Here is a 13,212-nt window from a genome sequence, read left to right as displayed (position 1 = left end):
GGATTGTGGCCTATCGCGATTGCGGTTTATCGTATTGAGACATTGGTGATCGCGTTGGTCGAGATCCAATGACTGTTAGCAGAATATGGAATCGGTGGGTTGAGGAGGGTAAAACGGAACGCCGTGCTGGATCCCAACGGCCTCGTATCACTAGCACTTGAGATGACAGGCATCTTATCCGCATGGCTGTAACGGATCGTGCAGCCACGTCTCGATCCCTGAGTCAACAGATGGGGACGTTTGCAAGACAACAACCATCTGCACGAACAGTTCGATGACGTTTGCAGCAGCATGGACTATCAACTTGGAGACCGTGGCTGCGGTTACCCTTGACGCTGCATCACAGACAGAACTGCCTGCGATGGTGTACTCAACGACGAACCTCTGTGCACGAATTGCAAAACGTCATTTTTTCGGATGAATCCAGGTTCTGTTTACAGCATCATGATGGTTGCATCCGTGTTTGGCGACATCGCGGTGAACACACAATGGAAGCGTGTATTCGTCATCGCCATATTGGCGTATCACCTGGCGTGATGGTATGCGGTGCCATTGGTTCCACGTCTCGGTCACCTCTTGTTCGCATTGACGGCACTTTGAACACTGGACGTTACATTTCTGATGTGTTATGACCCGTGGTTCTACCCTTCATTCGATGGCCTACATTTCAGCAGCATAATGCACGACCGCATGTTGCAGGTCCTGTACGGGCCTTTCTGGATACAGAAAATGTTCGACTGCTGCCCTGGCCAGCACATTCTCCAGATCCCTCACCAAATGAAAACGTCTGGTCAATGGTGGCCGAGCAACTGGCTCGTCACAATACGCCAGTCACTACTCTCGATGAACTGTGGTATCGTGTTGAAGCTGCATGCGCAGCTGTACCTGTACACGTCATCCACGCTCTGTTTGCCCAGGCGTATCAAGGCCGTTACGACGGCCAGAGTTGGTTGTTCTGGGTACTGATTTCTCAGGATCTATGCACCAAAATTGCGTGAAAATGCTATCACATTTCAGTTCTAGTATAATATACTTGTCCAATGAATAGCCGTTTATTATCTAAATTTCTTCTTGGCGTAGCAATTTTAATGGCCAGTAGTGTACATGACTGATCAATAAGTGCTTGACTGAGGGAGCAAAGTTCACTTCCAAACAATATGTATATTGTTTGAGTCTGTAATAATGCATGGAAGTAACGGAAACTTGTATCCTTGTGTTGAAGACAATATTTCTCTAATTTTGACACAGTGGTCACTCTACAATATAATATCAAAGTCAAAAAATACACTATCTGATGAAAACTAGCGGAACACTGCTATATAATGCGCAGCTGTGCAGTAAGTGTCGTGGGAGGCAGGCCCGCCATTACAAAAGGAGGAGTGCAGTATGGTGTACTCAGCAGATAAACAGTAACTGCAGAGTGGGTCGATGAGGAGAGCTCGATTACTTAGTATGTGGACTAGTCACTGGATGTGATCTGAGTCACAAATGCGTCAGGGACATTTCGACCCTTCTAAAGCTGCCTAAGTGAACTGTTGGTAGTGTGATTGTGAACAACTTGCAGTTAAGATGGGAACAGGCTGACACCACGTACTGGCGAACAGGGACCGTCGAGCACTGAGGAATTCTGCTGTAAGAGTCGCATTAAATTAGCAGAAGTAAACGCTCTTTAGTTCCAGAGTTGTGTCAGCAGTCGAGCTAGCACGATGTGAGTCGAGAGTTACAAGTAACGGACACCAGTGATAGAGCTGCTCAGCTTAAAATGGACAATTCTGTAATGAGTACCAACGGACGCATGAGCTGGTGTAAATAGCGACGCCGCGGGACAGTTTATGACGAAAACGAGTGATTTGGGGCGCTATACCCAGTAGCAATCCGATGGAAGTGTTTGCGTTTGGCGAAGCCTGGGGAACGTTACATGTCGTCATCTGGAGTGCCACAGCGAACTGCAAAGGAAGTAGTATTGCGTTTATCGTTGTTGGAGTTTTACGCATAAGAAAACGCTGAATGCGGAAGGATATGAACACATTGCACTCGCATTTAGTATTGCCTACATTGGAGGGACGGCTCGAGGACACAACAGTTGTTTTTACCAGCAAAAAAATGCAGCTTGTCTTAAAGCAGCCATATGAGAAGTGGTTTGCTGACAATAAGTTTTTAGAAATGGACTGGCCAGCCCCGAGTCAGGAGTCATTGGAACACCTTCCGGATGAATCAAGAAGTCGTGCTCCGATCCAGATTTCAGAGTCCAACATCACTATCTTCTTTGGTTTCGGCTCTTATGGAATAATGGGCTCTCGTTATTCCACAGACATTCGCACACAGCACTGATAGTGTCCCCAGCAGATTTCATGAAGGTGAAGGGTGGGCGCACCCTATAACAATGACTACTATTAGGTGTCTGGATACATTAGAGCTCATACGTATATTGTTATTTGGGGGAGAAAGTTGCTGACTGAAATTTCGTGAAAATAATTATTTTAATCACTGCTATCGCAACTTGGCTGTAATATTTGTCACTTCCTCTTCTATTATAACACAAAACATACCACCCATTTTTGAACTTATTCGATTTTCTCTATCAATACCATTTTGTAAGGAATATACACTAAAGCGCTAAGAAAACTGGTACAGGCATGAGTATTCAAACACAGAGATATGTAAGCAGACAGAATATAGCGCTGCGGTCGGCAACGCCTATATAAGATAACAAGCATCTGGCGAATTGTTGGATTGGTTATTGAAGCTACAATAGTAGGTTATCAAGATTTAAGTGAGTTTGAACGTGGTATTATAGTCGGCGCACGAGCGATAGGACACACCATCTCCGAGGTGGCGACGAAGTGGTGATTTTCCCGTACGGTTATTTCATGAGTGTAGCTCGAAAATCAGGAATCCGGTAAAACATCAAATCTCCGACATCGCTGCGGTCAGAAAAGGACCCTCCAAGAACGGGACCGAGGACGGTTGAAGAGAATCATTCGACGTCACAGAAGTGCAACCCTTCCGAAAACTGCTGCAGATTTCAGTGCTGGCCCATCAACAAGTGTAAGCGTGCAAACCATTCAATGAAATATCATCGATATGGGCATTCGGAGCCGAAAGCCCTCTCATGTACCCTTGATGACTGCACGACACAAAACTTTACGCCTTGCCTGGGCCTGTCAACACCGACATTGAACTGTTGGTGACTGGAAACCCGTTGCCTGGTCGGACAAGTCTCGTTCAAATTGAATCGAGCAGATGGACGTGTATTCTGTCTGATCACCTGCGTCCATTCATGTCCAATGTGCATTCCGAGGGATGTGGAAAATTCCAGCAGGACAATGCGACACCCCACACGTCCAGAACAGCTACAGAGTGGCACCAGAAACACTCTTCTGAGTTTAAACACTTCCGTTGGCCACCAGACTCCCCGGATACGAACAATATTGAGCATATCTGGGATGCCTTGCAACATGCTATTCAGAAGAGATCTCCATTGTTTCGGACTCTTACGGATTTATGAACAGTCCCGCAGAATTTATGTTTTCATTCCCCCCCCCCCCCCCCCACTACTTCAGACATTAGTCAAGTCCATGCTACGTCGTGTTGCGGCACTTATGCGTCCTCTCGGGCGCCCGACATAATACACTCCTGGAAATGGAAAAAAGAACACATTGACACCGGTGTGTCAGACCCACCATACTTGCTCCGGACACTGCGAGAGGGCTGTACAAGCAATGATCACACGCACGGCACAGCGGACACACCAGGAACCGCGGTGTTGGCCGTCGAATGGCGCTAGCTGCGCAGCATTTGTGCACCGCCGCCGTCAGTGTCAGCCAGTTTGCCGTGGCATACGGAGCTCCATAGCAGTCTTTAACACTGGTAGCATGCCGCGACAGCGTGGACGTGAACCGTATGTGCAGTTGACGGACTTTGAGCGAGGGCGTATAGTGGGCATGCGGGAGGCCGGGTGGACGTACCGCCGAATTGCTCAACACGTGGGGCGTGAGGTCTCCACAGTACATCGATGTTGTCGCCAGTGGTCGGCGGAAGGTGCACGTGCCCGTCGACCTGGGACCGGACCGCAGCGACGCACGGATGCACGCCAAGACCGTAGGATCCTACGCAGTGCCGTAGGGGACCGCACCGCCACTTCCCAGCAAATTAGGGACACTGTTGCTCCTGGGGTATCGGCGAGGACCATTCGCAACCGTCTCCATGAAGCTGGGCTACGGTCCCGCACACCGTTAGGCCGTCTTCCGCTCACGCCCCAACATCGTGCAGCCCGCCTCCAGTGGTGTCGCGACAGGCGTGAATGGAGGGACGAATGGAGACGTGTCGTCTTCAGCGATGAGAGTCGCTTCTGCCTTGGTGCCAATGATGGTCGTATGCGTGTTTGGCGCCGTGCAGGTGAGCGCCACAATCAGGACTGCATACGACCGAGGCACACAGGGCCAACACCCGGCATCATGGTGTGGGGAGCGATCTCCTACACTGGCCGTACACCACTGGTGATCGTCGAGGGGACACTGAATAGTGCACGGTACATCCAAACCGTCATCGAACCCATCGTTCTACCATTCCTAGACCGGCAAGGGAACTTGCTGTTCCAACAGGACAATGCACGTCCGCATGTATCCCGTGCCACCCAACGTGCTCTAGAAGGTGTAAGTCAACTACCCTGGTCAGCAAGATCTCCGGATCTGTCTCCCATTGAGCATGTTTGGGACTGGATGAAGCGTCGTCTCACGCTGTTTGCACGTCCAGCACGAACGCTGGTCCAACTGAGGCGCCAGGTGGAAATGGCATGGCAAGCCGTTCCACAGGACTACATCCAGCATCTCTACGATCGTCTCTATGGGAGAATAGCAGCCTGCATTGCTGCGAAAGGTGGATATACACTGTACTAGTGCCGACATTGTGCATGCTCTGTTGCCTGTGTCTATGTGCCTATGGTTCTGTCAGTGTGATCATGTGATGTATCTGACCCCAGGAATGTGTCAATAAAGTTTCCCCTTCCTGGGACAATGAATTCACGGTGTTCTTATTTCAATTTCCAGGAGTGTATTAGGCAGGTATACTAGTTTGGCTCTTCAGTGTATTACTGTGCAAAAATACGGACAGAAGTAATGTCAGCAGTTTCTTTAAGGGGATTTATTGCACCATCATCAGTTGTAGCTAGAAATCTGTTTTACAGATAACAGTAGTTGCCTGTATCTTAACCTTCATTAAGAGGGAAAGAAATACACTCATGTTCAGAAAAAATACAGTACGTTGAACGACTAGAGATGGGACGCTCACATTTATAGGACATGCATATCACTTTTTACTGCAGAAATGATTAGCATTGCAGTCACTTTGGTTCTGCATGCGCCTAGAAGGCACAAGGTGCACCATGGGCGCTGATAACTTGTTCCATGCGCGACGGCATCGACGCATATAAGGCACAAATGACGCCCTATGTTACAGCCATCCGTATTGCATTCATCTGCTTCCAAAGTTCATCCGTTGTGGTTGGCACTGGGTCACAGTGCTGCACTAATCGTTTCACCATATCCCACACATTTTCGCCTGGCGACGAGTCTGGTGACCTGAGGGCCAGGGCAAAAGACTGACATCCTGTGACACCAAGAAGGAACATCTTCGTGCAGCAACATGTCGTCGTGCGTTGTTTTGCATAAAAAATGGCGACTGGGTTGTTGTGCAGAAAGGATGTGTCTGCAGGTCGCTGGATGTCATTCAGGTACGTCACACCAGTCACAGTGCTCTGGACACGCATCAGCTGTGACTTGTGGTTGTACCCAATAGTACCCCACGCCATAAGGCCTTGAGTTGGCGCTGTATGTCTCGTGCGAATGCAGTCACTGTGATGACGCTCCCGTGACGGCGGCGAACCAAAATTCGGCCATCATTTTCAAATAAACGCAACCTGGATTGGTCTGAAAATACCAGTTAATGCCATTCGTGTCCCCAGTCACGTCGTTCCAAACACCATTGTTTCTGCACATTCGTCAAAGTTAGGCGGAGAAGCAGACGACGCGCACGTAACCGATGCCGTAATAAACGGCGACGGACAGTCTCCCCTCATAGTGTACGATGTGTTCCAATATTTCACTGTTGGGCCAGAGCTGACCAGAACTCAGATCTGCGCTGGAATGCAATTCGGTTGAAATGTCAGTCTTATCGGGGTGTGGTCTGGGTGGTGCGACTTGACCCGCCTCTCTGTGTTGTACGGTCTTCCCTGAACCATTCCGAACACACCCGTTGCACATCCGAAACAATGCGTCCCACAAGAGCAGTAACCTTTTGGGTCGATGCATTACATTCTGTCATACGAATAATGCGCCCTCTTTGAAACTCATTGATCTGACGGTACGGTTCGCGAATACGTCCTCCAGGCACACTGTACGTCTGCTGAAATTACTCTGATCCATTAACGTCGGTTTATAGTGACAACGAGAGCCGCAGGCACATTATACTGGTAGGTGGTGTTGTGCTTCGATATCGACGTTGACCTTGAATCCGGGGCCAACATGGTTCAAATGCTAATCATTTCTGCAGAATGTAGTAATAGGAACGCTGTGTGAATATGGACGTCCTATATGAAGTCGTTCCAGGTGTTCTGTTTTTTTTTCTGAATATCAGCATATAACTGACCGAATATGACTGGGTAATTCATACCATGCAAACTAATTATGATATGGTGATACGTTGTTCAGGTTTTTCATCACATTGGTGATATTCTTGATAACATTGTGTAGCATACATAATATGACCACATATGATGTTTTACACCACACACGTTTCATTGACGGTGCGCAAATGAGACGTTATGACTTAACCGTTTCTGGTGCTTAGTACAGGAATGTTTACGCTATTTCTCATGCGACATGATCCAACAGTTAGCAACAATAAGCCTTATTTAAAGACTCAGAATTTCCCAGTGCTTGTCGTATGTCTGTCACAAATTCTGTTTTCAGTTTGTTCGCGTGGTTTCCTACTTAGATGCAAATGTATAGATATTAACAAAAAGATAACTAAAAGACGTGCAACGAGCAGCAAATGTTATTTGCAACATATTTTTTACTTCTGAAGATGGAACGCTGGTACACAAGTATGTTCCCAGACTTACTTGTCATATACTGATTTCCTTGATATATTGCATGAGGTGTGGCATTCAAATCCAGCATCGTGTTTTAGGCTTGCTGGAATTGTTTTTTATGTAATTTTTGCCAGCAACTTAGAAGCATGAGCTGTGAAGCAGATTCTGCAACAGCTCTCCCATTAATGGACCCTTGCTACCTTCGCCATTTTGGGAATTATATTCTTCGGAAAGTTCATACGTTGTAAAAAATAATTTGAATCATTTGAATAATCGTTTCGTTGTTACTAGAACCTTCGACTTTAGAAATTCCGTATTGATGTTATCTATTCCTTTTGCCTTACTGTATCTTCAAAACAATCATTCTAAAAACTCTAGGCCCTATATCTTATAGTTTCACTAGCATGAATAAGATGAGCATATACTGAAATTTCGTTTTTCCGTAATTGAGAGAGAATAACAGCTTTCATTGTTTGTTTATCCTCCAGAACACAGGGTGCAAAAATAAAACTTGATAATAAGGACACAGTAGGAGACGTCAAGTCGGACAAAATTTGCCAGACAGATATAGCTCGGAACTGTACTCTGTTTTTGTGACACATTTTTGACTTGTTTCATTATAATACCTGAGTCTATGCTAGCAAATTATGTTATAAGGACTGTTAGATGCTCATTATGACTAAAACTCGCCATTAGTCACCGTCTTTTCTAGTGGAGGTGAGAGAAGCGTGTTCATTCTCCGCGACGAAAATTCTTACCGACGAAGCAGGTCAGTTAAAGCAAGAGAACAATATCCAGAAAATAAATCACCTGTTATCACATTATGAATCGAACCAGCTTCGAGTGATTCGTGCCACCCTCACCTCAAAGCAGTCTGCTGCCTCTCGCCTATGGTCCCACCGGATCCAGACAGGTGCTTCCACGAAGATGCGAGAGAGGAAGGAGGACTACGGCTTGATGTTCACTCGATGACGAGTCCTTCAAAAACGATACACGGGCTCACTATAGAAGAATGGGGCAGAAATTTGTCGAATATGACTCAATTGTCTTAACAGGTCCGCCATCTAGGCTGGTTTTCCTTCGGAATTAAGAGACAGTGATACACATAGATCTGGTAGGTACTCTTATGGAAAACCATAACAAAAATGAATGTGGAAAGATTGTAACTTATTGTGTGTTGTCCATACGCTTGTCAAAATTGTTGGGCAGCTTATCTTAAAGTATCTGTGAGTAACTGGTTCATCCATTATTAGCAAGTGATTAAATCTGCCACGACGACTTGAATCATAGATACATAATTTTGGATGTGTGTCCATTTCACTTTCACACTGCTTGTCAATTGCTAAGGAACAAATGACACTTGCTAAGGAAATACAGAGGTCGGGACGTGTTAACTGCAGAGAACCCTGAGCACGCACACATTCGACAGTTCATGCAGTACGGTATTTGACGAAAGTTGTTGTGGAACCGATTAGTGCGACATGCAGTATGGTACGGCAACATTTCTGGAATGCATCATTTGAATGCTTATGATCGTGGACGAGGAGTACGGCCGTCGAAGCCGGTCAAAGTGTTACTTCAGTGGCCACAGTAATGGGTGTGTCATCTCGCGGTTAAAAAAGGCCGCTGAAGTTGGAAATGCTATGCGAAAACATGCTGGTGGTCGTAGACGGACGGACCACCACACCACAACAGGATCGATACGTAGTCCTAATGGCGAAATGGAACAGACAGTCTGGAACCGCGCGACCGCTACGGTCGCAGGTTCGAATCCTGCCTCGGGCATGGATGTGTGTGATGTCCTTAGGTTAGTTAGGTTTAAGTAGTTCTAAGTTCTAGGGGACTGATGAAATCATATGTTATGTCCCATAGTGCTCAGAGCCATTTTTTTGGAACAGACATTTCAATCCAAGGCAGATCACTACAGAGCTTGCAACCGTTAACGGTGCACGTGTCTCTGCCAGAACCATTTCTTGACGATTACATAAGTCTGATTTGCAAGCACGAAAGCCTGTTAAATGCATCCCATTCGATCCTCGTCATCGTCGAGAAAGATTTCGTTGATGTAAGGAGCATGTCGGTCGGGGACCAGAGAGATATTCTCCAAAGAATCCCGCTTCACCATGGCTCGTATTTCAGGCCACCAGTTAGTGTGGAGCGACAAGGGAACACGTTACACATTGCTATGGTGTAGACAGCCATTATACACAATGGCCGAACATCGCTGCACATCCTTGCGCCAAGTAGGGTTTCAGGACAGCGGTATTGCAGGGAGATTATTATGGATCATGCCCTTCTGTTTAGGGGTGTAGTAGGTCCCGGATTTCTGTTTATGGACAGCAATGACCGTTCACACAGGATCACTGAGGTGTCGGACGCACCAGGGGGTGAGGATACTGAATGTGTGGAGTGTCCTATGTACTTACCGGACCTAAACGCCATAGGGCATGCCTGTGATATTCCTGGCAGACGTGTTCCTCAATGAACACACTCGCCCCGAGCCGTGCATCAAATGAACATCGTCTTGAGAGAGGAGTGGAGCAGAATCCCCCAAGCACACCTCTACAGGTTGGTAGCCAGCATGATTAACAGGTGTAACATGTGATTTAGTGTCGAAGGAGGAAATGTCCCTATTGACAGTCAGATATTGACCTTTACGTTGGCAGTATGAACTGTATCATAAATGAAAGCTATTTATCTCTTCCATCCTGCTACTCCACAAGGTCTAATTGATACCGTTTTTGATATAAATATATCACTCCACCTATATTACGTGTGTACAGTGTGTCATATCGTCCATCACTACCGCGATTAATCCTGATCGACACTCTCTCTGTTTCTTACAAGGGAACCTCCCCATCGCACCCCTCTCAGATTTAGTTATAATTTGGCACAGTGGATAGGCCTTGAAAAACTGAACACAGATCAATCGAGAAAACAGGAAGAAGTTGTGTGGAACTATGAAAAAATAAGCAAAATGTACAAACTGAGTAGTTCATGGGTAACATAGGCAACATCAAGGACAATCTGAGCGCAGGAGCGCCGTGGTCCCGTGGTTAGCGTGGGGAGCTACTGAGCGAGAGGTCCTTGCTTGAAGTATTCCCCCGAGCGAAAAGTTTACTTACTTTATTTTTGCAAAGTTATGATCTGTCCGTTCGTTCGTTGACGTCTCTGTTCACTGTAATAAGTTTAGTGTCGGTGTTTTGCGACCGCACCGTAAAACCGTGCGATTAGTAGACGAAAGACGTGCCTCTCCAATGGGAACCGAAAACATTTGATCCAGGAAAACACGTCTGATATATTCTATACGACACTGGTGACGGCATGTGCGTCACATGACAGGAATATGTTGCCGACCCACCTAACTTGCACACTTGGCGAATAGGTAAAAAGATTCTTCTACCTTGCCCGATTTAGGTTTTCTTGTGGATGTGATAATCACTCCCAAAAAGTGATGAAAACATAAGAGTGTGTCACATAAACTGCAACAAATGAATGCAACAGTTTCACAGTCGCACAGTTTTCTCTGTGCTCCGTCAAAACATATGTTTTTAACGTTTTCAAAGTTTTACTTGTGTAGACCGTCAAATCTGAACATGTCCTGGAATTTTGGAGAGCGAAGTTGATTATGTGTGAGTGCCTGAACTCTGATAATTGTCTGAAAATAAAAATTTAAACTTTTCACTCGCGGGAAGACTTGAACCAAGGACCTCTCGCTCCGCAGCCGCTCACGCTAACCACTGGACCACGGCGCTCCTGAGCTCAAATCATCCTTCATGTTGCTTATGTTACCCATGGACTACTCAGTTTGTATATTTTGTTTATTTTTTCATAGTTCCACACAACCTCTTCCTGTTTTCTCGATTGATCTGTGTTCAGTTTTTCAAGGCCTATCCACTGTGCCAAATTATAACTAAATCTGAGGGGGGTGCGATGGGGAGGTTCCCTTGTTAGTAACTGTCAAGCAATACAATATATGTAAACTGAGACTCAAGTTTTTATTTCAGCACTTCTGACATGAATTTTGTATAACTGAATCCCAAGATTCGCTTGTTTTGCACAGTGCCTAATCTTTTTTTTTATTTTATTAATTGATTAATACCACGAAATAACTTTCAGGACTAATTTTACCTACAGTACGTCGTGACTGTATTATAGTTTTATTACATACTAAGAAAAGACTATTAACATGCATGCTCTCATGTATGATTTTTACCGCCCATTAAGTTTCAGGCGGACTTTCACAACCAGTTAAGGAGAATGAGGGGCAGCCATCGACGCAATTCTGCAAATGGTTGCTGTAATACTGGCGGCGTCGCATCAGTACGGTATGCAACGTAGTCCCCTCTGCAGTGGACTAGCTCGCTACGTGCTCTAACACAATGCAGCGTTTCCTTCAGGAGACACCATGCCGGAGTGAGCAACATTCCTTCAACGCCGTGCATTCGACCGGTAGAGTCCTCACGACGGACATCGGTCGAATGTGCAGCTACGTCACTGCTGACTCAACGAGCTGCGTCAGCAGCCGCTGATCTACGAGCCCTCAGATAGTCCTGGTGCATCCGAGCTTCGAACTGGATCCACCAAGGCGAGGCCACACGCTGGTTACCATCTGCTTGCACCCCAGCCACTCCCCGATGCTCCCGGGTTCAGGTGGGGCGCCGGTAGTTCCTGCCAGCCTCCTGGGGCCATGTGGAGTTCGCACTAGCCCAGCCACCAACTGAGCTGCAGAGGTGAAACATGGTATCCGTCAACAAGGGCGCCGTCGACCCAGCCTCTATAACGCTGTCAACAGCATTCCTCTGACTCAGCGTACGTCACTCGCTGCCCGCTAGCTACGGTCGGAGTAAACATTCCCGACTCCAAGCTCGCCACGGTACTGCAGATCCCATCACACAGCTTCCCGTACAAGCCACTCTGGAGCCGGAAGTGGCCATTCTGCAACACTGCTACTTCGCGTGTTCTCTAACATTGTATTCGTAGGTAGAGCCCAGACTTTTACGTAATCCAAACAAACAAATAATGTACATATTTATGACATGAAAATGAGTGAAATTTCTAAGAAAAAATGAAATATGATGAAAATGTTTTATGAAATATTTAACATAAAAGTTATTTTTGTTGAAATAAAATTCTGAAATACACCATAGCCTACTACATTCTATTAATATGCACTTAAACATATCAGAAACACGACAAATACATTAAAAAGGTTTACATTACTTTGTTTTTTATTATTTGTATTGTGCTAATATAATGAAATTACTTACGGCCACATTCACTTACAAAAGTGTCGATCCCCACTGACATTACTAAATTGCCTTATCCTACATTTCCTTTCGAAGCACAGTGAACAACGATGTACCTATCCCAATTTTCACTGATGAGAAATAAAATTTCTTTTTTTCAGCAGGAAAATCATCTTTCCATGTAGCAGGACGTTGACTGCGCAAATTATAGTAGCTGAAATATTTCTGCAGAGATGTTCCCTTCACCGTTTTTTCTTCTCCTCTCGCTCCGTTAGAGCTTGCAAAAATTTAACTGGACATAGGAGATGCTCCAGTGAATAACTTTAGGAAGGGACATGGGGTCGGAGTAGTCAGCTGAAGGATGCAGGCCATGGATTAGGACATCCCCTTCCAATCCAGTGATCAGGAAATAATTTAACAGTACTGCTCCATCGTATTGTGGTTTATGCCCCCTGAATAGCACTGAGTAATGAATGGGTCTGTAGTTGACTGCCTGCCGCGGTGGCCGAGCAGTTCTAGGCGCTTGAGTCCGGAACCGCGCGAATGCTACGGTCGCAGGTTCGAATACTGCCTCGGGCATGGATGTCTGTGATGTCCTTAGGTTAGTTAGATTTCAGTAGTTCTAAGTTCTAGGGGACTGATGACCTCAGATGTTAAGTCCAATAGTGCTCAGAGCCATTTGAACCATTTTTTCTGTCGTTGATTCGTAGTACATTCTGTCATGAGACAATGTATATGTGATACAACAGAGCTACCTTTAGACAGGTAAAGTAAACAAAACCTCCAGCAAATAAAGAACGCGCAGTAAACTGCATCAATACTTCAAAATTCACACTTAAGTTGGTTGGTTTGGAGAGTAAGTGACTGGCAGAG

The 13,212-nt window shown here is 46.0% G+C and overlaps 1 long non-coding RNA gene across 2 annotated transcripts in view; it reads left to right on the top strand.

Annotated features, from left to right (window-relative positions):
* LOC126094797 (uncharacterized) overlaps positions 1-12,263 on the top strand; it is a 36,545-nt gene extending 24,282 nt beyond the window's left edge. The window contains exon 4 of one of the 2 annotated variants that reach the window (XR_007521880.1): positions 11,318-12,263. This is a non-coding gene — a long non-coding RNA (uncharacterized LOC126094797). The remainder of the gene's footprint in view (positions 1-11,317) is intronic. The other variant, XR_007521879.1, reaches the window with a different exon arrangement.
* The last annotated feature ends 949 nt before the right edge of the window (positions 12,264-13,212 follow it).

This window comes from Schistocerca cancellata, chromosome 8 (genome assembly GCF_023864275.1).
Source record: "Schistocerca cancellata isolate TAMUIC-IGC-003103 chromosome 8, iqSchCanc2.1, whole genome shotgun sequence".
Taxonomy (NCBI): Eukaryota; Metazoa; Arthropoda; class Insecta; order Orthoptera; family Acrididae; genus Schistocerca; species Schistocerca cancellata.
Note: the sequence above shows the minus strand (reverse complement) of the source record. Positions and strands in the feature narration are given on the sequence as shown.